The sequence below is a fragment of the Tursiops truncatus genome, chromosome 7 (genome assembly GCF_011762595.2).
Source record: "Tursiops truncatus isolate mTurTru1 chromosome 7, mTurTru1.mat.Y, whole genome shotgun sequence".
In the NCBI taxonomy this organism is placed as follows: domain Eukaryota; kingdom Metazoa; phylum Chordata; class Mammalia; order Artiodactyla; family Delphinidae; genus Tursiops; species Tursiops truncatus.
Window position 1 is genome coordinate 90,736,113 of NC_047040.1, and position 24,972 is coordinate 90,761,084.

General features: G+C 39.1%; 1 long non-coding RNA gene across 1 annotated transcript; it reads left to right on the forward strand.

Annotated features, from left to right (window-relative positions):
* Positions 1-360: 360 nt before the first annotated feature.
* On the forward strand, positions 361-24,972 carry LOC141279203 (uncharacterized). Its single transcript, XR_012333135.1, has 5 exons — positions 361-735; positions 3,051-3,175; positions 3,286-3,358; positions 4,117-4,261; positions 22,147-24,972. It is a non-coding gene; the product is annotated as an uncharacterized lncRNA (long non-coding RNA).

Consider the following 24,972-nt stretch of genomic DNA (forward strand, 5'->3'; position numbering starts at 1 on the left):
CTGTAAAGACTTGGCTTTTACTCTGAGTGAAATGGAGAATCACTGCAAGGTTTTGAGTGGAGGAGTGAAATGATCAGATTTATTAAAAAAAAAAATAGAGGTTTTTGCCATTAGAATTTTCTGGCAGATTGAATGTTTTACAGATTAAAAGGGAAGAGTTAACGTTGATTCAAAGGATTTTAGCCTGAGCAGTGATGGAGTTTCCATCAAGTGAGACAGGGAAAGATATGGGTGGATTGGGTTTGGAGTAAAGGGAGATCAGGAGTTGTGTTTTGGTTTTCTATTGGACATCTAGAAAAAGTGTTGGGGAGCGAGTTGTGGGCAGGAATTGTAAATTTGAGAGTCTTTGTATAGAGGCTGGGCTTAAAGCCATGAGAAGGGATTAGATCAACAATGCAGTGAGTATAAATAGAGTGCCAGGGACTGAGCCTCAGGACAGTCCACCAAGAGCTCAGGGTGAGGGAGAGAATTGGAGACTGAGAAGGGGTGCTCAGTAGAGTGTGAGGAATCCAAAGGAGTTGGTGTCTTGGAAGGCAAATGAAGAAAGTGGTTAGAGGAGAAGGGAGGATTAACCATGTTCAATGTGTCTGATAAGATTAGGACTGAGAATTGACTGTTGGAGTTAAACAGTGAAGGTCCCTGGCAATGACAAGCGTAATTCTCAAGAGGATTTGGGGAAAAGTAAATGAAGTGGTTTTAAATGACAACGGAAGGAGAGGAATTGGAGACAGCAAGGTAGATAACTCTGTAAAGGAATTTTTCTGAAAAGCAAATAAAAGAAGTGGGGTGGTAGCTTGCAAGTATTGGAGGCAAGAGCTGTATTATTATTATTTTTTTAAGAAAAGAGAAACAGTGGCTTATTTTTATGCTATGGGAATCAGCCTCCGTGCTCTAGAATGCTATAGTCTAATTCTAGATGCAGACTCTTTACATGCAATAGCTAATAAATGAAATCTGTGCTCACAGCTGTGTTACCGTGTTTGTGAGAGAAAAGCATTTGTAAGCAGAAAGCATAATGGTTAAGTGCATATATAAAGTTTTCTAGTCAAAATGCCTAGCTTCAAGTTCCAACATACATGTACTATATAATATAGCAATTATATAACATATATATATATATATGTAAAATTATTGCCTACTTAAGAGAGTTTTGGTGAGGATGCCTTCAGTCCACTGATATTTATTGAATGCCTGATATATTCTAGGCAACCTTCTAGGTGCTGTGGATATAAGCACTGAACAAAAAAGAGATAATAAATGCCCATGCTTTTTCGTAATGCCTGACACATAGAAAGTATTCAGTAAACATATGTGCTTCTCATTATTATCTTCATTGATATTATCCTCATCATTCTTATCAGCACCAATACCGACTAAGAAATATCTGGAGAGGGACCAAGGTCATGAAATACTTGGAAATATGGAATACAATAAATGCTTGAAAGAACAGTGAAAATATAAAGAGAAAAGGGCACAGAAGGAATCCGTTTTTTGAAGATCAGAACTAGGAACAGAAGGTAGAAGGAGGGATATTATGGCTTGATATAAAAGTTTAGGAGATATAAATCTCCTAAATTCAATAGTATGGCTAACTGTGGGAGGGTGATTAGCTCTCACAGGTGCTATTCAGACAGCAGTCTCAGGAATGTTGTATTGGGTATTTCGACTCGGCTGTGATATGTTAGGCTTGGGAGTTTCTAAGATCACTTATGGATCTAAAATGTAAGAATTCTATAAAAGTTCTATAGATGTAAATAATTTGTCCTGCTTGGAATTTTTTTTTTTTTTTTTTTTTTTTTTTTTTTTTTTTTTTGCGGTACGCAGGCCTCTCAATGTTGTGGCTTCTCCCGTTGCGGAGCACAGGCTCCGGACGCGCAGGCTCAGCGGCCATGGCTCACGGGCCCAGCCACTCCGCGGCATGTGGGATCTTCCCGTACCGGGGCACGAACCTGTGTCCCCTGCATCGGCAGGCTGACTCTCAACCACTGCGCCACCAGGGAAGCCCCCTGCTTGGAATTTTGACTCTTGTGTTCTTAAGTGAGTCATTTAAGCTCTTTGGGTGTTAGTTTTGGGTCTCATCTGTAAAAAGATGAGACCACTGACAATGACCTCTAATACCTTTTTAGCTCTAAAAACACTGAGACTAATGAATGAAAGCCACCTGAGAAACTTTTCCCACTTGTTTTCAGTGTGTGTTTTTCTTGGAGCTAGGAATGTGGAGAATTCTGGTCTATGCATGGTATATAATTCTATAATTCTTTTCTTTTTCCATTTGACTTTAAATATTAAAAAATACATGAATTATATTGGAAAGAAACTTTGTTTTGCAAACAAGCAGAGATGGCTCAGTAAATAAAAACTTTATTTCAGAGAGAATAACGTGCAGTATAGGTAAAATCACTTATTCTTGGCTCTGAAACCTAAGTTATGAACTGAACAAAATTGCAAACAATTATTGCTGTGAGAAACAGCTCCTGTTTGTAGATCTTAGGATGTTGACTCTGATCTGCACTGAGGGCTGGTTCTGTGGTGCCTGGGAGAAATATTGAGAAGAAGACAACCTTTCCTAGCATTTGTAGTTCTTTCCTTTTACATCTTTTTTTTTCCTCCAGTGCTCCATCTTTCTTCCTCTTTCCTTATTTTCCTGTGCCTTTTTTTTTTCCTTTCTATATCAGCAGTTATTTGAGTGTCTATTATATGCTCAGCATAACTGATGTAGGATGGAGGCAAGGGAGTACAAGGAAGTGTAAGACTTTGCCCCTCATTTTCAGGCATTTGTAGATTGTTTAAGGAAGGAAGGAAGAAAGGAAAATACAATAAACTAAGCTCTTACAATGACCTTGCATAGTATTAAGTGCTGAGAAGACAAAGATTCATGCTTTCAAATGGTGTATAGTCTGGTGTTTGACAGACATTACTCATTTAATCCCCTCAACACCCCTTTGAGATACTTAGCCTATCCTCATTTTGCATATCAGAAGTTAAGAAATTTGTCTGTGTGTTTGAATCTAAAGCTGTATTTCTTATTCCTACATTGTGCTGCCTTGTAGGAACAACAGAATATAATTGGACCAGGTGCACTGTGGAGTGGAGTTGGCTGTATTTATAACAGGCATCTGAGGAAAGCAAAAGATATTAGAGGTTGTTGGAAAGATGATGAAGACTTTATGGAGAGGTGGGGACTTGAGTCATTTTCCCCATTCATTTTTTTTTTTTTTTGATGTGGACCATTTTTAAAGTCTTCATTGAATTTGTTACAATATTGCTTCTATTTTATGTTTTTAGGTTTTTTGACCACGAAGCATGTGGGATCTTAACTCCCCAGCCAGGGATCGAACCACACCGCCTGCACTGGAAGGTGAAGTCCTAACCACTGTACTGCCAGGGAAGTCCCACCCATTCATTCTTTAATGAAATATTTATTAGGGACTTTATTGCCAATCACAGTGTCACACAGTGTGTGACGCACAAATTTTAAAAAAGGTTGATGACTACAGACAAAATTATAACCAAAATTTTGTGTAATATGTTACATAGGGCACAAAAACCATATTTCATAATATCGAATATTTTTATTTTCCCAAGTTCAACTGACTTAAGTTAATTTCAGTTTTTTGAATGAAGAGAACCTCTAAGATCTTACAAAAAGTCAACCAAGATTCCTGCTTTATATTTGGTTTTCATTTAAAATGAACATTTAACGCAATGTTCCCCAAATTTAGTTGGAGTGAAGTAATCACTTGGGGTACTTCTTAAACTTAGGGATTCCAGAAGAATCTGGAAATCCATATTTTTTAACAATGGCCGCAGTTTATTTTTATCATCAGCAAGTTTGGGAATCACTAATTTAGCCCAAAGCCACTTGAAATTTAACCTTTGATTTCTTGATAATCAGCTCAGACTTGCACAGTCCAAGTTGGTTTGACACACACCTGCAGATGTTTGTCAGATCAGTGGGCCAGAGGGACTTGAAATTGCCCTTAAGTTTTGATGGGAAAAAAGCATTCCAAACCAGAGTTAGGTGAACAGAATTTGAGGTAATTAATTTTTTTTTTTTTTTTTTTTTTCGGTACGTGGGCCTCTCACTGTTGTGGCCTCTCCCATTGTGGAGCACAGGCTCTGGACGCGCAGGCTCAGTGGCCATGGCTTACGGGCCCAGCTGCTCCGTGGCATGTGGGATCTTCCCGGACCGGGACAGGAACCCGTGTCTCCTGCATCGGCAGGCGGACTCTCAACCACTGCGCCACCAGGGAAGCCCGAGGTAATTAATTTTTAACGTATTAATGAAGGGAAAAAATACCCTCAAATCAGTGCCATTTCAAAATTCCTAAGATTAAGCTTTTGAGGGAAGAGAATCAGATGGTGTAGGTAAAAAGATGGTGGCAGTATCATTCATTTTAGTTTTATACACAGATATTTGAAGCAAATCAAATATGATAGGAAAGACGGAATCTGGTTTTTAGGAAAAGGTTATTGTTTTGTTTTCAGTTTTAACAAGAGTTCAAGGTTGAATAGCAAGGGGTGACCAAGAATTTTAGTGACAAAGTTTTCAGATACTGGAGGAGGGATAGTAAGAAAAAGAATCTGTTTTACATGTAAAATGCCTGATAAATATCTCTTAATGGTGATTATGATAAGCTTTCTCAAAACCTGAACTTTTTTTTTTTGATTAGGCAACTCAGGATTGGCTTGTGGTACAGGGAAAAAAAGGTACTTTAGCTTTTCAGTCCTTAGTGGTAAAGACTAATGTGATCTGTCCCAGATGTTAATCAATATGCTTAAGTTTGGGTTGGTCCAGTACTCAACTTACTGTGTGATTTTGAGAAAATTACTTAACTGTTCTGCTTTTCATTTAATCTCTGTCAAAGGAACCTAACAACACATATTCTATGACTCTTATTAGATTATTGTGAGGGTCAAATAAGATAATGGGTGTAAATACAAAGAGTTACTAAACTCCACTGATAATCAAAAATTCTGTGTACTTTGTCTCAAAATGGTCTGAAAAATCATTACTCTGCACTGTTTAAAAGGAGTATTTGATCAGGGAACCTAAGTCAGCCAAAGGAAAGGCCTTGAGATCCATCCAGTGCCCACATTCTCTCAGGTGACACAGTTGTAAGTTCCCATCATCACCAGAAATCATTTCAACATCAGAGAATACAAGAACAGTGGTACGGGAGCCGCTCGTAAACCTCCTTGTTTCCTGCTGTGCTTGTTGAGCAGGTCAGTAGAGGCTGTCACTATGTCCCGCTGGCTATTTCTCATTGGGCCTGTAACTCAGCAGCCAGCTTGTGTTCCTTCCTCATTTAAATACTGTTACTCACTTGGAATGCCAAGTGGGAAAATGCTGGCAATGCAAAGGTTAATAGAAGCGCTGACAAAACCCTAATTGCCTCGCACAGTATCTCTATAATTGTAGCTAGCACTTATCTCAGTTTCTCATACTCGTTCAGCCCATTGAGATCTGCCTCAAGCTGAGGATGAAAAGGGGGCCTCTGGAGTCGGCTGAATGAGCAGGGTCTGATAGAGTTATCAGGCTTTTGCAGATAGGATGCCCTGCCGCTGTTGGATGCGTTGTCATAACCAGTGTGTAGGCAAAACACCTGGACTTCTGCAAGAACCACCACTCCCCTTCCCACCTTTATTCTGTACTGGTGCCTAGTCCTTTCGTTGACTGGGAGGGACAGATGAAACTGAAAGGAATAAAGGTGCCAGTCTGAACTGGTCCTCAGATGCTTGACTGAACGTTTCCCATTAGGTCACTGTTTACCCTCATTTGAATATATGTTTATTTTCATACGTAGGGAGGCTTGGAAACATGCCCAACTCATCTACAGCAACTGACTGTAGCATTTGAAGCCCAAGCATGCTGAGGCTTGTTGAGTGTAATTGGCCGTGCTACATAGTGATGGCTTTGGGAGGGTGGAGATGCTAATGTTGCAACTTTGGGATATCAAGTCAGCTAATTTAACAGGGACCCAGACTTCTTATTATCAAGAGGCTAATGATATTGACCACCACCATTGTTTATCTCATTGTTAGCACTGAAATTTTACCTAAATATGGTGCTAATTAGACCAAAGTTGTTGGGTCAATTTGTGGAGGTGGAAAGATTGGCCTTGCATTTTTTAATTTTAATTTTCATACTCCGTGTGTTTGGTTCTGGTTAAAGATTTCATGGAGGTACATGTTTGGGAAATTACCTGTCATCTCTCTACCTACCTATCTATCTATCAGTTTATTTGGTTTGCCTAAGCCAGGTATGACACTATAGGTATGACACTACTATGCATACGGTTGGTGATATTTGTACTCAGTATTTTTACCCTGAATCTGGGTAGGTCATGGAGCTAACATTTTTCAGATGAAGCTGTGTATATACATAGACACTTCTGAAACTTTGTATTGATTTCCAAGGCAAAGGCCTTCACCAGCTTTTACAAAGGAATGTCTGAGGCAGAGCACAGAGTTGCTTTTGGTTCCTAGTCACATATTGGAGAACTTTCGGTCCTTTCACTTTGTTTCCCAGCAGAATCCAATACACTCAAGATCCACACTTCTCTCATTCAATCTGACTCTTTACACTGATGGTTGAATACGTTACCCATTTTCAGTAGCATTTTTGTTTGAAAGAGGCGGTATGGAGAGGGACGAGTTGATCTTGACACACTAGAATGAGTACTAAAAATGACAGAATTCCAGTGATTGGTGGCAAGGATACTTTCGGAGAAAGGGCCCTTCATAATGAGCATCAATTCTCTAATCAGCTTTGGGAAAGAGGCCCCTACTCTGGACCATGACTGTAACAACCTGAGTCATGGGAATGAGTGGGTGTATGAGTGTATGGTTTGTGTACTGGGGGAGACGAAGCACATGCAGAAGAAATAGTTACTGAAAATTAAAACAGCTCTATAAAACATTGTGAGGGATGACATAAGTGAAGCAGCCCTCTGAATAAATGAATGATGTGCCAATGGCGGACGTGGAGATCGGCTGTAGCATTCTCACACGGCTAATAATAGCAATAATAAAAATAAAGATAAGCATTTACTGAGCTTTTATTAAGTGCAGGAGCTGTCTTAAGTGCTTCAAGGACTTCATTATAAGTCCTTGAAACCACTCAGTGAAATAGATACAATTCTTATTTCCATTTAGAGGGTGAACTGGGGCATAGGGAACCCACATAAAGTGTTTGACTAGTAAGTTGTTCAAGTTGTGTCAAATCCAGCTGATTCTCATGCCCAAACCTGAGTGTTAGATATTATGCTACTTCCAACAAGGCCAGTTCAGAGTGTTCTTTTTTTTTTTTTTTTTTTTTTCTTGCGATACGCAGGCCTCTCACTGTCGTGGCCTCTCCCGTTGCGGAGCATAGGCTCCGGACGTGCAGGTCCAGCGGCCATGGCTCACGGGCCCAGCCGCTCTGCTGCATGTGGGATCTTCCCAGACCGGGGCACGAACCCGTGTCCCCTGCATCGGCAGGTGGACTCTCAACCACTGCGCCACCAGGGAAGCCCCAGAGTGTTCTTTAATTTTCATTCTCTTCTCAGAAAATTTTATAGGTCTTTTTAAGTCAAGGAAGGAAAAATGGCTAATGTCAGTATTGGGTAAGATAATGAGAAAAACGTTATTTTTAATACCCCAAAAAAGAAATTTTAAAGAAAGCACTGAATAAAATAAGTATAAGGCTCTACTTAGAAAGTCCTTGTTGATCTCTACATTTCCAGAGCAAAAACCATTACGTGTGTTTTAATCAAGAATATTATATATTTACTTCTTTGAACTTTATGTGTAAACTTATTCTTAAGGGTCTTTAAAATTCTGAGACTGTGAGGCTCTTCTGGGAACTGGATCCTTTTCCCTTACTGAATTTCAGTCTTGTACAGGGCTGGCCTTTTGAGGGAGTGGGAGAATGACTGACTCCCCAGCATGAGGAAGTGGGCTGCAGTGGACAGATTGGCATTGGATGCCTGGGTTCAATTCCCAGCTCTGCCTTTCCCATCTGTGTGTGATCTGGGCAAATCAAATTGCTTAAATTCTCTAAAGCAGTGATTCTCAAACTTTAGCACACTTGTTAAAACTCAAGATTGCTGGGCCTCTCCCCAGAGTATATCTGCAGTGGGGCCACAAATTGGCCCAGGTGCTACTAACACAGTCCAGGACCATACTTTGAGAAACGCCACAGTAATTCTCAGTGTTCTCATCTTTAACGTGGGGACAATAGTATCTCCCTCACTGGACTGTTGTAGGGTTTGAAGACAGAACCTTAAGCTGACTTTCTTACCTGTGCATGTACACCCCACACTATGATCACCAGTTTGTTTAGTGCAGTTTGTTTGTTAAATCCACCATTCAAATTTTCCATTTGGATTGTTAAGAGGACATTGATAATTTAAGGTCTCGTAAAACATTTCAGGTACCAGATTTGTGGAGTTAACCTGAAAAACGATAAGCATTGGGCTTCCCTGGTGGCACAGTGGTTGAGAGTCCGCCTGCCGATGCAGGGGACGCGGGTTCGTGCCCCAGTCCGGGAAGATCCCACGTGCTGCGGAGCGGCTGGGCCCATGAGCCTGCGCGTCCAGAGCCTGTGCTCCACAGCGGGAGAGGCCACAACAGTGAGAGGCCCACGTACCGCAAAAAAAAAAAGAAAAAAAAATGATAAGCATCTGAGGAGGAGGGAGAACAGAATCAGAGATGGGTGCTTATTCAGTGTAGGGTGAAAGCTGGAACAAACCTTCCTCCCCTGCTGCGGACCATTGGGGAAGGTCTCTCCTGATGTTCAGTATATTCTAATGACTTATTAATTCGTTCACTTAGCGCTCACTGACTGTGCATTTCTTTGTCCCTGTGTTGTGCTGGATTCCTAAAATACAAGGATAAGAAAGATAGGATTCCTGGCCTCAAGAAACTTTAAAAACCCTTTGAATCTTTGTTTCCAGGCTAAATCCTGGGTCATCCACCATGATTTTAGCATATTTATTATTTTATAAGATTCACTAAATCAGTCAACTGTCCACATATATTGAACAGCACATTGTTCTCTGCCCTTCATTAGGTTTTGTGGATGGTACAAGGAAAGTACAGTAAGGATCTCTGAGCTCAAAGAGCTGAGAGCTTATTAACCAATGTATATTTAAATATACACTGCCAGTGCTAAATTGCATATATTAACTAAAAGTTAATGAATGGTCAGAGAGAGAAGCCTAAGGAAGATTTCCTTGTGACTGAAAGCGCTTCCATCATGTGATGGGCCCCCTCCACCCTACAATTCAGAGATGATTTAAGATTGAGTCATTAGAACTATGACTTTTAACCTCAATCCAAACTTGCAGTCTAACTGAAATCTAAAAATTGCTGAAGTATATGGCAAAGAGCAATTTGTTTGGTTTTTCCCCTATGAGTACTATTTTACACTTCTACGTTTATTTTTTGGGTTCTGGAAATTCCAATTCATCATGGCATTTACGGACCATACACATGAGGCTCTCTAAGTTTGTTTCTTGGCTCTGAATTTTAAAAGTGACTCTATCCAAAGTTGGAGAAAATCTTTACTTGTAACTAGCACTGCACATCAGAGAAAATGAGTGTACAAAGCTTTTTGTAGAGTTTAATTTTGGTCATAAAATCCTTTCAGTGAATCTCTGGATATTTAATAAAATGTAGCGTCCTTCATAGGTAGTTGTGATATTATTGACATAAATATATCATTAATGTGTTCATTCAATAGATGGGTACTTGACATCTATTATGTTTCAACAGTCATAGAGATGGTTTTGTACTGATTTTTGCACATATTCTAGCTTGATCCCACTGGAATTGAAAGACTCATGCTTTAAATTTTCAGTTGGAACTTAAGAGATGAGCAAAAGGCACAAAACAGGAGATCTATCATAAGTAAAACTAAATCTTCTAGGGACTTCCCTGGCAGTCCACTGGTAAAGACTCTGCACCTCTACTGCAGGGAACACAGGTTCGATCCCGGGTCAGGGAACTAAGATCCCACATGCTGCATGGAGCAGCCTAAAACAAAAAACAGAAAACTAAATCTTCTGTAATAAACTAAATATAATTATATTTAATTATAGAAATATATAATGTATGAATTATATTTATGTACAAATTATATATAACTAATATATTTTAGATTTTAAGAGTAAGAATCATTAAATTTATATAATTTAATATAGTATATTTATATAACATGTGATTATAATTTATATATTTATATATTATATATAATATATATGTTTAATCATATGACATTTATATATCATTATATATTCTATACTACATAATTATATTTATATTGTATAAATTTATATATGATACAAATATAATTTTAATATATTATATAATAATTATATAAATTACAATTACAAATAATGTAAAATATAATGTATTGTATAAGTTATAGTTTATATAATAAATATAAATATGATCATAAATCTGTCAGGCATTTTTGTTAATTGTTGATGTTGGTTTGAAAATTTATATAAATTATATATAATTTATGTCATATATTTTATATTTTAAAATTGACTCATTAAATGTATATAATTTAATATGATATATTTATATAATATATAATTTATATGTGATAATTATAATCATAATATTTATACTGTGGACAAAGAATGTCTCCTGCCATTTCAGTAAACAAAGGATGTTGTGGCCATAAAACTGTCAGCCACTGCAGCCAACCCCAGTGGTGCACCCTGAGGGGAATTCAGGAAGGAGAAAAACAAGATATTGGCCTTAGATAGTTAAGGTGCATCTCAAAGGAATGATTTCAATAAGCCCAGACTCTTGCATCTTCCCATATATAGAAAAGCAGTAAAATCATTAAGATGTTAGTTTTTGTGATTAGCAGTAATCTTTTGATGTTAGACTACATTTGTTTGGTTTTTTTTCCAGCAAAAACTCCTCTATATCCCAGCTTCTCCCTTACCTCTTTGGAACAGTCCCTCAGAGGTATCTGAGAGGCTTCCTTCCCGGACTATAATCCTCAGTAATGCCCTGAATAAAACATAATTCTCAATTTTTAGGTTGTGCATTTGTTTTCAGTCAACAATATATAATTATTTACATATTATATACTATTTATATTTATATTACTGGTGCCAGAATCTTGGCTCTCTGTGCATCAATGCCAAATAGAAATACAGAGACAGAGTTATAGAGGAGAAAGAAAGAGTGGCTTTATTTCTTTGCCAGGCAGAGAGGGAACACAGCAGGCTAGCACCTCAAGAACTGTACCCCGTCACTGGGGAATAGGGAGAGGTTATATGGGTAGTGGTCAGAGGTTTGTGATAAGGATCAGGGCAGTAACAAGTCTTGCATTCTTCTTTCTTCTGCAAAGTTTCAAAAGGGTGGGGTTGCTGACAGGATTAGGTTGTGTGCAGGGTCTCAGGTGGTCCGGTTTCCTAATCTTGATGAGCTTCTCTGGTCCCTTTAATCTTGCCTCTGGTGGTTTCCTGGCTGCTCCTCCCTTGATTAGCAATTGTTCAAACCTGCCCTTTGGAACTCAGGGAAGGTCATGGAGGCTGGAGTCTTGCCTGCAAGAAACGGGGGACAATAAAAACCTCCATGTCGGGCTTCCCTGGTGGCGCAGTGGTTGAGAGTCCGCCTGCCGATGCACGGGACGCGGGTTCGTGCCCTGGTCTGGGAAGATCCCACATGCCGCGGAGTGGCTGGGCCCGGGAGCCAGGGCCGCTGAGCCTGTGCGTACGGAGCCTGTGCCCCGCAGCGGGGGAGGCCACAACAGTGAGAGGCCCCAACAGTGAGAGGCCCGCGTACCGCAAAAAAGAAAAAAAACCTCCATGTCCAGGAGCCCCACAGGGCCCTGCTCAGCGTCATTATTTTATCATTTATATTGTTATATATTTAGATATAATTTATCTATGATAAATATAAATATAATCATAAATCTTATGTCAGGCATTTTTTTTTTTTGGTTAGAATATTCAAACCTGAAAGGGGAAAATAGTCGGGGGAAGAGTTGAGTGAAGCTAGATTATATTCCAGACCTGAAACTCTATGACCCCTTATGGATGGTTAAAAGATTACTAGCTAAGGAAGGAATATCATTTTTGTTAAAGGTCTTAAAAGTCCTTCTGAGTTTGTTTAATTATCACTGCTTCATTCGCACTAGCTTTTTCTTTGTTTTGTTTTGTTTGTTAGTTCCTTTAGAAAACTATATTTACATGCTAGAAGAAATAGTCAGATTATGCTAGAAGTGAGTGCAAAGGTACAGTTCTTACTCTGATACCAGTTCAGTTTCTGATGTCAGGTGGGAACCAGGAAGGACAGGAATAAGGAGGAGGTCCAAAATTGGGTGGTCTCCTATTTAGGGGTTCTTTGAGCATAACGGGTCAGTATGATAAATGAAGGTCCTGGGGAAACAGGAGAGTTAAGAAAGGATTACCAATTGTAAAAAGAATTCAGACTAACCCTTTGATAGTTCTGCCTGGGGCGGTTCCTGTTCTCAGTAACTTACCCAGTTGAGTAATAGGTAACACCCTTAAACTTGAGGTCACACATTGTTTTCAAAATATAATTAAGAGCTTTTTAAAGTATTTCTGAAGATTTCACTCTAAAATTTTTGGATAAATTCCATTCAATTAATATTTGACTTATTTACTTTAGAACAAAGGGAGAAAAATAAAGCCAATTTTTCTTTTTCTTGTTTTTAAATTTTATTTATTTATTTTTGGCTGCATTCGGTCTCCATTGCTGCACACATGGGCTTTCTCTAGTTGCAGTGAGCGGGGGCTACTCTTCGTTGCAGTGTGCCGGCTTCTCATTGTGGTGGCTTCTCTTGTTGCGTAGCATGGGCTTTAGGCACGGGCTTCAGTAGTTGCAGCATGTGGGCTCAGTAGTTGTGACCCACAGGCTCTAGAGCGCAGGCTCAGTAGTTGTGGTGCACGGGCTTAGTTGCTCCGTGACACGTGGGATCTTCCCGGACCAGGGATTGAATCCCCTGCATTGGCAGGTGGATTCTTAACCACTGCGCCACCAGGGAAGTCCCACCAACAATTCTTTTTGATATGTGCTTCTTTCCTTAAAGTTAATTCTGGATGCTTTAATCCAATCAGATTTTCATCAGGGAGCCACACCCTAAACCTGTTCTCCCTCTGCCTTATGTCCAACCAAAAGGATTTTTGTTTGCTCTCTTAATTGATTCAGAAGTTTGAAAATGAGGTAACATTGCTTTATAACATGTTTCATGTGTACAACATTATATTTTGACTTCTGTACACATTACAGTGTGCTCACCACCAAAACTCTAGTTTCCATCTGTCATCACACAGTTGATCTCCTTTCCCCACCCCCGGTAACCACTACTCTGTTCTCTGTATCTACCTGTTTGTTACTGTTTGGTTTATTTATTTTATTTTGTTTGTTTGTTTGTCTTGCCTTGGATTTGCAAATGTAAAAGTATTATTTGCAATAAGTCAGATTGTACTCCATCACTTCAGTAATATGACTTCTATTTGTAGTCTTCATATACATTCTCTCCTTGTGTGTGTGTGTGTGTGTGTGTGTGTGTACGCACATGTGTGTGTATGTTAGGAATACATAGGATGCTCTAAAGTGTGGGACCTAGGACTCTTCGGGGAGGAGAGTGTGAAATAGTAAGGTCCTTTGTAACATTAGTGCCCATTTTGAAGGCATTGGGTGATGGGCCTTTTAGGTGTGACTTTGTGGGGTTTTAGCATGTTAGGGGTAATTAATTGGCCAGAACCATCACTAATGTCTTTAAATTTCAAAAGAAGTATGGCAAGTGCTATAGACTGTGTGCCTCCCAAATTAATATGTTGAAACTTAATCCCCAGTGTCAGGCTGTTTGGAGGTAGAGCCTTTGGGAGGTGATTAGATCATGAGGGCAGAGCCCTTGTGAATGGGATTAGTGCCCTTATGAAGAAGCCTTAGAGAACTTCCTCACCTGTTCTGCCTTGTGAGCACAAGGGCTGTCTATGAACCAGGAAGCAGGTTCTCACCAGACACTGATGTGCTGGTGCCTTGAATCTTGGGCTTCCCAGCCTCCAGAACTATGAGAAATAAATGTCTGTTGTTTATAATCCACCCAGTCTGCGGTATTTTGTTATAGCGGCCCGAATGGACTGAGATAGCAGGTCTAAGGAAAACCCCTTTCCTTACCTAGTAGCCATTCCTCCTCTAATCCGTCCCCCTCACCCCTAACCCTGCACACTGCTGCTTGCCTTGTCATGGCTTCTTTTATCCTTCAAGGTTGTGACCAACGTCTATTCAAGTTTAAATCTAAGTACTGAGTAACAATGCTGAAACCCAGAAGACCTAACAAAAGGTTTGTTCTAGGCTTCAAGTCCTAGGAATTATTTTGAGTTCATTCTTTTGATGGAACCATAACCCACTTAGCTGGATTTTAAGCATCACCTGTTTTTCCAACTAAGTTTCTAATGTTAATGATATTTCCAGAACACCCCAGGTCACATACAGCAAAGAATTAAAAAAAAAAAAAAAAAAGAAAGAAATAAGAGGAACACTTCCACATTGCAAGATGGACCCCTGCTTAATCAAATTCCCAGCTAGGGACTTCCCTGGTGGCGCAGTGGTTAAGAATCCACCTGCCAATGCAGGGGACATGGGTTCAAGCCCTGGTCCGGGAAGATCCTACATGCTGCGGAGCAACTAAGCCCATGTGCCACAACTACTGAGCCTGCACTCTAGAGCCTGTGAGCCACAACTACTGAGCCTGCGTGCCACAACTACTGAAGCCCGCACACCTAGAGCCCGTGCTCCACAAGAAGAGAAGCCACTGCAATGAGAAGCACGCACACTGCAATGAAGAGTAGCCCCCGCTTGCCGCAACTAGAGAAAGCCTGTGTGCAGCAATGAAGACCCAACACAGCCAAAAATAAATAAATAAATAAATTTATTAAAAAAAAATTCCCAGCTAATCATAAATACCAAGGTCATCTGAAAAAGTTATTTGCTTTTGCATACTGAAACTCTGGTTTAAATTCCCAAGCCTCCATAACTTTAAAATCAATAAACACTTATTATTGTTCCTATTTGTACCTCTGAATAAATCACTGTAATTTTACCTCTTAATTCTCAAAGGTATAATATAAAAATATTGATTTTAATAGGTTTTTGTGCTACTAAAAGGATATGTAATTTATACACACACGACCCTTTAGCACAATGCCTAAGGTGTTGATATCACGGCTACAAGTAATGCTTGAAAACTTTTCTTTTTAAAAATCTTTTATTGAAGTACAACAGTCATACAGAAATGTGCACACAAATTATAAGTTTACAACTTGATGGATTTGTGCAAAGTGAACACATCTGTATATTCAGTCTCTGGATTAAGAAATAATAGAATATACCAGCCCCCTGAAAGCTTCCTTCTTCTCCTCTCCCAGTCAGTATCCCCTGAAAAAGATGACCACAATTTGTTTTCTAACACCATCAATTAATTTGGCCTGGGACTGAACTTTACATAAGTTGAATCCACAATCGGAAAATTTCTGTGCCTGCTTTTAAATAAAAATGAGCAAGAAAACCATCAACGTTATCTTTAAGCAATTCATTCACATTTTTGCATTTAGTAATAATTTTTTCATTGCTGTGTAATATGCCTTTGTATGAATGTCACAATGACTTTATTCATTTTCTCTTGATGACATTTGTTTCCAGGTTTTAGCTTTTATGAATAGTGGTTATGAGCATTCTTAGGCATGACTTTTGATGATGCATGCATGACACATGCCTGCTTTCATAACTGTGAATTGCTGCTAGGTCAGAGTGTGCCTGTGTCCAGCTTTAGCTGATACAGCCAAACTCTTTTCTAAAGTCAGTATCAGTTTTATACTCCTAGTAGCATCTTGTTTACTACCTTAAGCACTTCGTCAACACTTGTTTTTTGCCATCTTTGTAGGTTAAGCCATTCTGGTGTACCTGGTCAAGTCTTCTTCTCATTTTTTCTATTAGGATGTTTGTCTTTTTTTTTTGGCTGCCCTGTGCGGCATGCAGGATCTCAGTTCCCTGACCAGGGATTGAACCTGTGCCCCCTGCAGTGGAAGCATAGAGTCTTAACCACTGGACCGCCAGGGAAGTCCCAGGATGTTTGTCTTTTAAAAAAAATTGATTTGTACGTTTTTTTTTAAATGTCTAGGTTTGAATCTTTTATATATCTTACAAATATTTTCTCCAACTCTGTGGCTTACCTTTTCTCTCTTTTAATGATTGTTTTGATGAACAGAAATTCTTAATTTTAATATACTGTAATATATCCACTTTTCCTTTACTAGTAGTTTTTTTGTTTTCCTGTTTAAGACATCTTTGCCTGACCCAAGGTGATGAAGATATTCTCTAATATTTTCTTTTAGGTGTGAGATAGCTTTACTTCTTAAAAATAATTTTCTTACTAAGTACAGTAAAAGAATACAGTTAACTGTCATTGCTGTCTTTCATTTTTGTCCTTCTTAAGCAGTTGCAGTTAACTTCTATATTTGCATTGTTATGCAATGCAATGTTTCTTGAAATGTTTCTTGAAATGCTGCCTACAGGAGAACAGGGAAGCTGATCTCAAGTAGCTTCACATCTAAGAGGGAGACAATATGTGTAAGTAAATGACTGTATAAAGTTAGAAAGGGATAAAAGGAATGAAAGATACAGATAAGAAAACATGGGATATATATATATCCCATGGGATAAGAATATATACATGTTCTTTTTTTTAGGTGGGTAGCAAGGAAGGCTGTATGGAAGAGATGGTATTTAAGCCAAACCTGGCAGTATGGATGGAATTTGGACATGATGAGATAGAGTAAAGGTATTTCAGAGAGCAAGCACAGAACGAACAAATGACTAGAATTAAAAAGATGTGTTGGGGCTTCCCTGGTGGCGCGCTGGTTAAGAGTCCGCCTACCAATGCGGGGTACACGGGTTTGTGCCCCGGTCTGGGAAGATCCCACATGCCGCGGAGCGGCTGGGCCCGTGAACCATGGCCGCTGAGCCTGCGCGTCCGGAGCCTGTGCTCGGCAATGGGAGAGGCCACAGCGGTGAGAGGCCCGCGTACACCAAAAAAAAAAAAAAAAAAAAGATGTGGTTTATTTGTATATATGTGAAAAGGTAGGGGTAATTTAACCAGATAGTTTATATAAACTATGACTAAAAAAATTACTGACCTTGACTATTGAAAAGCAAATACAATAGAAACCATACATGTAAATGAATGTCATGTCTTACAAAGTAGTTGTATTAATTAGCACATTAAAGTTATATTAACAGAAACCAAATCTAGCCAGTTTAAGCTCAAAGAGAAATAGGGTTAAGTGGGCATTTCATGGAATCTAAAGGTAGGGGAGCAGCTAGGCTTTGGGAACCAGTAGGAGCTAAAGGCTAGAGCACCATAGTAACCCAGGTAATTTTTTCTCTCCTGATTTATCAGTTCGGCCTCTTAGAGCCTACCCGTTTCATTTTGTCCTCTTGCTGAAGAATGGTGTCTTGGTTGGCTCGGACTGCTACAACAAATATACCATAGACTGGGTGGCTTATAAACAACAGAAGTTTATTTCTCACAGTTCTGAGGCTGGAATTCCAGATATGGGTGCTGGCATGGTTGAGTTCTGATGAGGACCCTCTTTCGGTTTTAGACTGCTGACTTCTCATTGTGTCCTCACTTGGCAGAAAGAGAAATGAGAAAGCTCTCTGGAGTGTTTTTTTTTTTATAAGGACAATAATCTCATTCATGGAGGCTAAAGCCTTATGATCTAATTACCTCCCAAAGAGTCTACCTCCTAATATCATTACATACTGTATTGGGTTAGGATTTCAACATGTGAATTTGGCGGCGGGGGGGGGGGGGGGGTGCGGAACAAACATTCTGTCCATAATAAATGACTTCCCTGCTTCACAGGACAGATATTAGAAAATAGATTCTAAGAGGTCTGAAGTAGATCTCCTCCATTCAAGAAATCAGACAGAAGTACCTGGAATCTCAATTTCCCTAAAGAAGGGCTCATTGGCTCAGTTTAGGTCAAATGCCCATTCCTGGTCCAATCAGTTATGACCAGGCAGGGCATAGGATGCATGTGGTAGGAAGCATCACATTGGCTACTGTGATTCCCTGGAGTCTTCCCATTATAACTAAAGGGATTTGAGGCTGGGGAGGGAGTTCACAGAAAAGTGGAAAGTGGATTGTTTAATTAGTTCAGGAGGTGTCACCCCAGAAGGCTGTGGTGATAGCTAGCAAGAGGGTAGAATATTGAGGATGATTTATTGAGCATGTATAGCAGGCCAAGTCCTTGTTTTGTTTTTTAACTTTTCTATTTTGCAGTGATTATAGATTTACAGAATAGTTGTACAGATAGTACACAGAACTCCTGAATAATGTTCATCCAGCTTCTCCTAATAGTAACATCTTACATAACCATGGCACATTTACTAAAACTAAGAATGAACATTGTACACTATTATCTAAACTGTAGACTTTACTCAGATTTCACCGGTGTTCCACTAATGTCCTTTTTCTGTTCTAGGATCCAATCCAGATACTAGACATTGCACTTAGTCATCACGTTGTCATAGTCTTTTCCAGCCGATGACAGATTCTTAGTCTTCCCTTATTCTTTGTTATCTTGACACTTTTCAAGTGTACTGGTCAGGTGTTTTTAGAATGTCCTTCAATTTGGGTTTAATCTGATGTTTTCTCATGATTAGGTTGGGGTTATGGGTGGGAAGAATACTACAGAGCTGATATGTCCTTTTTTTTCACGTCATGTCATGTTATCAACGGTACATGATCTCAGCATAACTTACAACTGGGGTGTAAACCTTAATCACTTGGTTAAGGCGGTGTTTACTAGGGTTCTTCACTGAAAAGTTACTATACATTTGTAAACAAGTGTTAAAATCACCCTTGTAATTCATAAATATTTGGGGGGCAATACTTTGTGGGTAAGGAAATATCCGCTTACTCCATCAAGTTTCCCCCATCAGTTTGAGCATTCACCTACAGATCTTGCCTGCAGCAGGTGTTGCTGTGTCTAATGGTGATGTTACATTCCCCTCATTCCTTCTCTATTTATCCGTTGGAATTCTTTTGTAAAGAACATTTCTTCTCCCGAATTTATTTATGGATTCAATCATTTGTGTAAATCATCTTGGGCTCATGGATATTTACTTTATTTTGGGGGGTCATAATCTAATACTAACTTTTTTGTTGTGCTGTTCCAGCTCTGGCCATTTAGAGCTCTTTCAGGTTGGCTTTCGTGTCCTTTTGCCATGTAGTCATCCTTTATTATTTTTTTAAAAAGCGCTTTCACATGGTCAGATTTATCTGTATTTTCCCTGCTCCCATTCTAGTATCTTCCATTTCTTCAGGGAATCTTAATTCCTTTTATTGGAAAATGGTATTTAGAAACTCAGATCTGAACGCTAGGTGTGCTGATGGCTACTAGGAAATATCTGTATGTATGTTAAACTATGTATACACATATTTCTATAGTTATTCTCATATCTATCTGCAAATATATTAAAATAAACATGAATTCATACTGATATCTCTGACTCCAGTCCAGTAACACAAGATTAGTTTTTGCCTTCCCCTCTTACGTATTTGTAATTTCATTCTCCAACAGTGAGGAAAGCCCCACCAGGTGCTTTTTCTGTGATGTTGTATTAAATTGCTCAGCTATGCTATGAGGGTTATCTCAATCTGCAGACAAGTGATTGTCTGCAGGCACAAAGAAAGCAAATGGTGGAGCCAGTGGATTCAAAGTTATCTAAGTGTCATGCTTATACATTGACTTATGGTTAAGCCTATATGCTTAATATGATAAAACTATCCTTGCACAAAGTATTTTTAAAGCTAGTCTATTTTTAATATAGCAGCTTTTTTGAGATAAAATTCAAATCCTATAAAACTCACCAATTTAAACTGTACAATTCATTTCTTTTTAGTATATTCACAGAATTGTGCAACCATCAACACTATCTAATTTCAAAACGTTTTCATCACTCTCCCTCCAAAAAAATCCATAGCCATTCGCACTAACTGTCCATTACGCCTTAACCTCCAGGCCATGGCAAACACTAATCTACTTTATGCCTCTATAGATTTACCATTTGGGGACATTTCAAATAAATGGAATCATACAATATGTGGTCTTTTGTGACTGGCTTTTTAACTTAGCATAACGTTTTCAAGGTTCATACACATCATAGCAAGTGTCAGTACTTAATTTTTTTTTTTACAATGTATTTTCTATTTTTAGGTTCACAGAAAAGTTGAATAGAAACTACAGAGAATTCTCATATGCCTCCTACTCCAACACATGCACAGCCTCTGTCACTCTCAACATCCTACATCAGAGTGTTACATTTGTTACAATTTATGAACCTACATTGACATCATTATCATCCAAAGTCTATAGTTTACATTTGGGTTCACTCTTGGTGCTGTATACTTTACAGGTTTTGACAAATATATAATGACATGTATCCACCATCATAGTATTATACAGAATGGTTTCACTGCCCTAAAAATCCTCTGTGCTCTGCCTATTCACCTATCGTTCCCCCAGATCTTGGCAACCACAGATCTTTTTACTGTCTCCATAGTTTTGTCTTTTCTAGAATGTCTTATAGTTGGAATTGGGTAACATGAAGTCTTCTCAGATTGGTTTCTTTCATTCAGTAGTGTGCATTTGAGTTTCCTCCATATGTTTTCATGGCCTGATAGCTTATTGCTTTTTTGTGCTGAATAATATTTCATGTCTGGATGTACCACTCACCTACTGAAGGGCATTCTGGTTGCTTTCAAGCTTTATCAATTAAGAATAAAGCTGCCATAGAGCACCTAAATATATAAAGCAAATATTAGTGAACATAAGGGGAGAAATTGACAATTATGCAATGTAAGTGGGAGGTTAAAGAGGGCTGTTCAGAGTCTTTTGTGTTTCTATATAAATTTTAGAATTATTTGCAAGGAACACAACAATGACAGAGAGAGCCAGAATTCTGCCTTCATACACTAATGGAAGAGACCACTGTGTAACCAAGGAAATAAAAATAATTTTGGGGAGTGTTAAGTGCTCAGAAGAAAATCATAGAGCAGTGTAGGGGCATAGGGGATGGTGAGGCCTGGGAACTCAGTTTCAGGTAGGATGGTCAGCAAAGTACTCTCTGGGAGAGATATTAAGCAGAGATTGAAAGAGGGACGGAATGCCCTCAGGAAGAGTTGGGGAAAGACAAGTCCATATAGAAATGCCCAAGTGGGTCGACTTGGCTTTCCTGAGGTACCATTAGAAAGTTGAAGCTGCTAGAGAATAGAGAACAAGAGGAAGAGCTGTGGGAGATGGGGTCAGAGAGGTGATTAGTATCTGTAATTACTTAGGGGGTTTCACCTAAATTTTATACATTCTCACAGTAATGTATATGAATAAGTGAAATCGCTGAACAATTGCATATTTTTGTTTGAGATTAGAGACTCATTTTGAAATCAGCATATCCTTTCTGTTCTTCGTAAACCTGTGTGCCAGTCTCAACTTACTCTTTGCCTTGCATACCTCACTTATTCTCCTGGAGTCTCAGAGACAATTTTCTTTACATTTATGCAGAACTTGATACTATTTGCTCTAAGTTCAAAATTCATTGTAACCCACACATGAAAAAAAGTCTATTTCTAATCCCATAGTTGCTTACACAAAACTGACTGATAGAACTGGAGAGGTCCTCTATGTAGATTGATACAAGTTGTGACTTTCTTACACGATCATCTGCTGTTAAAGTTAGTCTCATTACTTTAAATTTATACATAATAAAAGTGACACACTTTGCTCTCCCCAAAATAGCACCACATTGGGAATTGGAAGATAGGAGTTCCAGTTTACCCGCCACCACAGACTAACTCTGTGGTCTTGAGTATCTCTTAATCTTCTTAGGACTAATTTCTAATAATCGATTAAAAGAAAATGTCAGGAATGATTTTAAAAGGATTAAATTGTCATTATCAGCACCAATTATAATATTTGGCACATGGTAGATAATCAGTATTTTAATGAAAGAATGTATTCAATAATATTGCTTCTCAAGGGTGCAGTTAAATGCCTCATTAGACAACGTACTGAGTGATCATGACATTTTCTTCCCTAGGGTGTTTGAAGGAGGAAGGAAGGACCAAAATGGTGTGGTTGACTCAGCAAACATTAATTAAGCCTTCATATGTGCCAAGCTCTATACTAGGTACTGGAATTCCAGGAAGAAGTAAGAAGAATCTTTGCTCACAGGTATTTGTGTTTGGACCCATATATGGAAACCAACTACCTATTTATTGGTAAGTTTTCTGTTCTTCATATATTCTGTAAAATGTTAGGACTATTCGGAATCATCTGTATTACTGGCCTTTGAATTCAGATAAACCGTATAACTCTATGGTCAGTTGGGTTTAGTTTAAAGTATTTCTCTTCTGTTTTTTTTTTTTTTTTTTTTTTTTTAGTATTTCTCTTCTTAATTCAGTAAAGCCAGATTTGCAATGCATGAAGATCAGGATCTTCATTGGAATTATCTGAGAGTTTTTTTTTTTAAATAAATTTATTTATTTATTGGCTGCATTGGGTCTTCGTTGCTGTGCGTGGGCTTTCTCTAGTTGCAGCGAGCGGGGGCTACTCTACGTTGTGGCATGCGGTTGCGGTGACTTCTCTTATTGCGGAGCACAGGCTCTGGGTGCGTCAGCTTCAGTAGTTCTGCCACGTGGGCTCAGCAGTTGTTGCTCGCAGGCTCTGGAGCGCAGGCTCAGTAGTTGTGGTGCACGGGCTTAGTTGCTCCGCGGCATGTGGGATCTTCCCGGACCAAGACTTGAACCCGTATCCCCTGCATTGGCAGGTGGATTCTTAACCACAGCGCCACCAGGGAAGTCCCTATCTGAGATTTTAAACATCACCAATTCCTGAACCTCCTCCTGAGAGATTCTGATTTAATTGATCTGATATGGGCCTGAGTCTCCAGTAGGATGATCATTGATGATCCTCAACGAGCCCCTGATGTTAAATGCAGCATATTCTACGTAGGTACTTGTGGGTTTCTTGGGGAGGGAAGGTCTCTATTTTAAATCAGATATTCAAAGGGGACCGTGAAATCCTCTAGAAACGTTACAAGAACCACTGCCCAATAGTGTAAAAACACATGGAACACTGTATTTGGATAAGAAAGTGCCGGGTGCTTGGGAAGAAAGTGCTTGATGTCTCTCTAAAAACCAGTCTGATCAGAGTTTGGAAGGTGGTTCTTGACACTCCAGAAGAAATTTGAGAGTGCCTCCTACTTCTTCCCACTATGTTTCTAAGAATGACTCCACGGCAGAGGAAGGTGAATATGAAAGGCTGCAATATATCCAAGCATCTTTCTTTTCTGGAAGTGAGTCATTACAGTTTCTTCTTACTGCACTTTCTGTTCCTTCAGAATTTAAAACTTTTTTTCACTTCCTGTGTTTTGAACGTTTGCCATACACTTATTGTTTGACATTATAGTTACATGTATTTGTTTCTTTGCTTATTGTCTGTTTTACTCAGTAGACAAGCAACATGTAGCCTAGGATGGTATCTTATTACACTTATTTTAGTTTTCACTGGTACTGCTTAGGACAGTGCCTGACATGTATTAGATGCTCATGAAATGTTTGCCAGATGAACTGTGAATCCTTGTTCAGTGTCATTTGCTGCTCTCCACTTTCTCACTTGGCTCTGGGGAAATTCTTGCAATGTCCTGTCACTGTTCCCACTCATGGATATTTCTGGCTGAGACAATTCCAACAGAAGGGATATTTCAGAATATGGAATAAGCAGATAAATATATATAGCAGCACAACTGGCACATGGTCATGGTTGATTCCAAGGCATATATAGTTAGGTCTGGCATGCTTCCTAAATGATTGATTGCTTGGTTAACTGAATGACAGAGAATGCTTGACTTTTTTCCCGGGAATTTATGTATAATGGCTGGTGGGAAGCACAGGGAAGTTCAGTAGGAAAACCCAAAAATCATTGACATGGGAGTCCACATACTTGAGATCTAGATTTTGCTCTGCTGCTGTGAAACCTGGGAGCAATCAGTCTATCTCTGAGTGAGTGAGTTGAACCAGCTAATTTATAAGATCCTTTCCATATTTAATTTTTTTGTGATTCCAGCCATGTTTGCTTCCCAAAGCAAGGAAAGATACAATAAATACTGGGGATTGACATAGAATTCACATCTTTTGGAAACCTTTATAATAGTAACAAAGAGCAAAGGAATTTAGCTTACTGTGATTGGGCTCATTTATAAGCGGTGTATGAGAGTCTTTTATGATTTAGTCTTTAAACTACACAGCCCTTTTGATAGACTGAGTTTCTATTTTCTTATAATTCCTAAACTATGTCCAGCCCTCTCTGGGATGTTGTGCAAATTAACTCTTTTGTCTTGATACAGTTTGATTCATCCTCCTTGAAAGAGTGGAGCTAGGTGTTCTTTTGCCCTTTCATAGGTTGTCATGCTGCTCTGAGCTTACCCGTATTCTAACACGACCCACAGCACTTTCCACAATGTACTATTTCCCACTGGAGAGACTAGGAGTGCCTAGGGGAATGCATAGTAAGTACTCAGCCCACAGTAGCTGTTCCTTCAGTTTTGGTTAAATGAATGAATAACTGAATGGAGCATTTTTCCTATGGTTACAGTTAAATAAATTAATAAATCAAAATGTCCCTTAATTTATTGATATTGGAATAAAGGTTGATTTTGTAATAACACTATTAACAGTGGGATTATTCTTTCATGTTTGAAACCTCACTCCCCATGATCATCAAAACTTGACACTGGGGCTTCCCTGGTGGCGAAGTGGTTGAGAGTCCGCCTGCTGATGCAGGGGACACGGGTTCGTGCCCCGGTCCGGGAAGATCCCACATGTCACGGAGAGGCTGGGCCCGTGAGCCATGGCTGCTGAGCCTG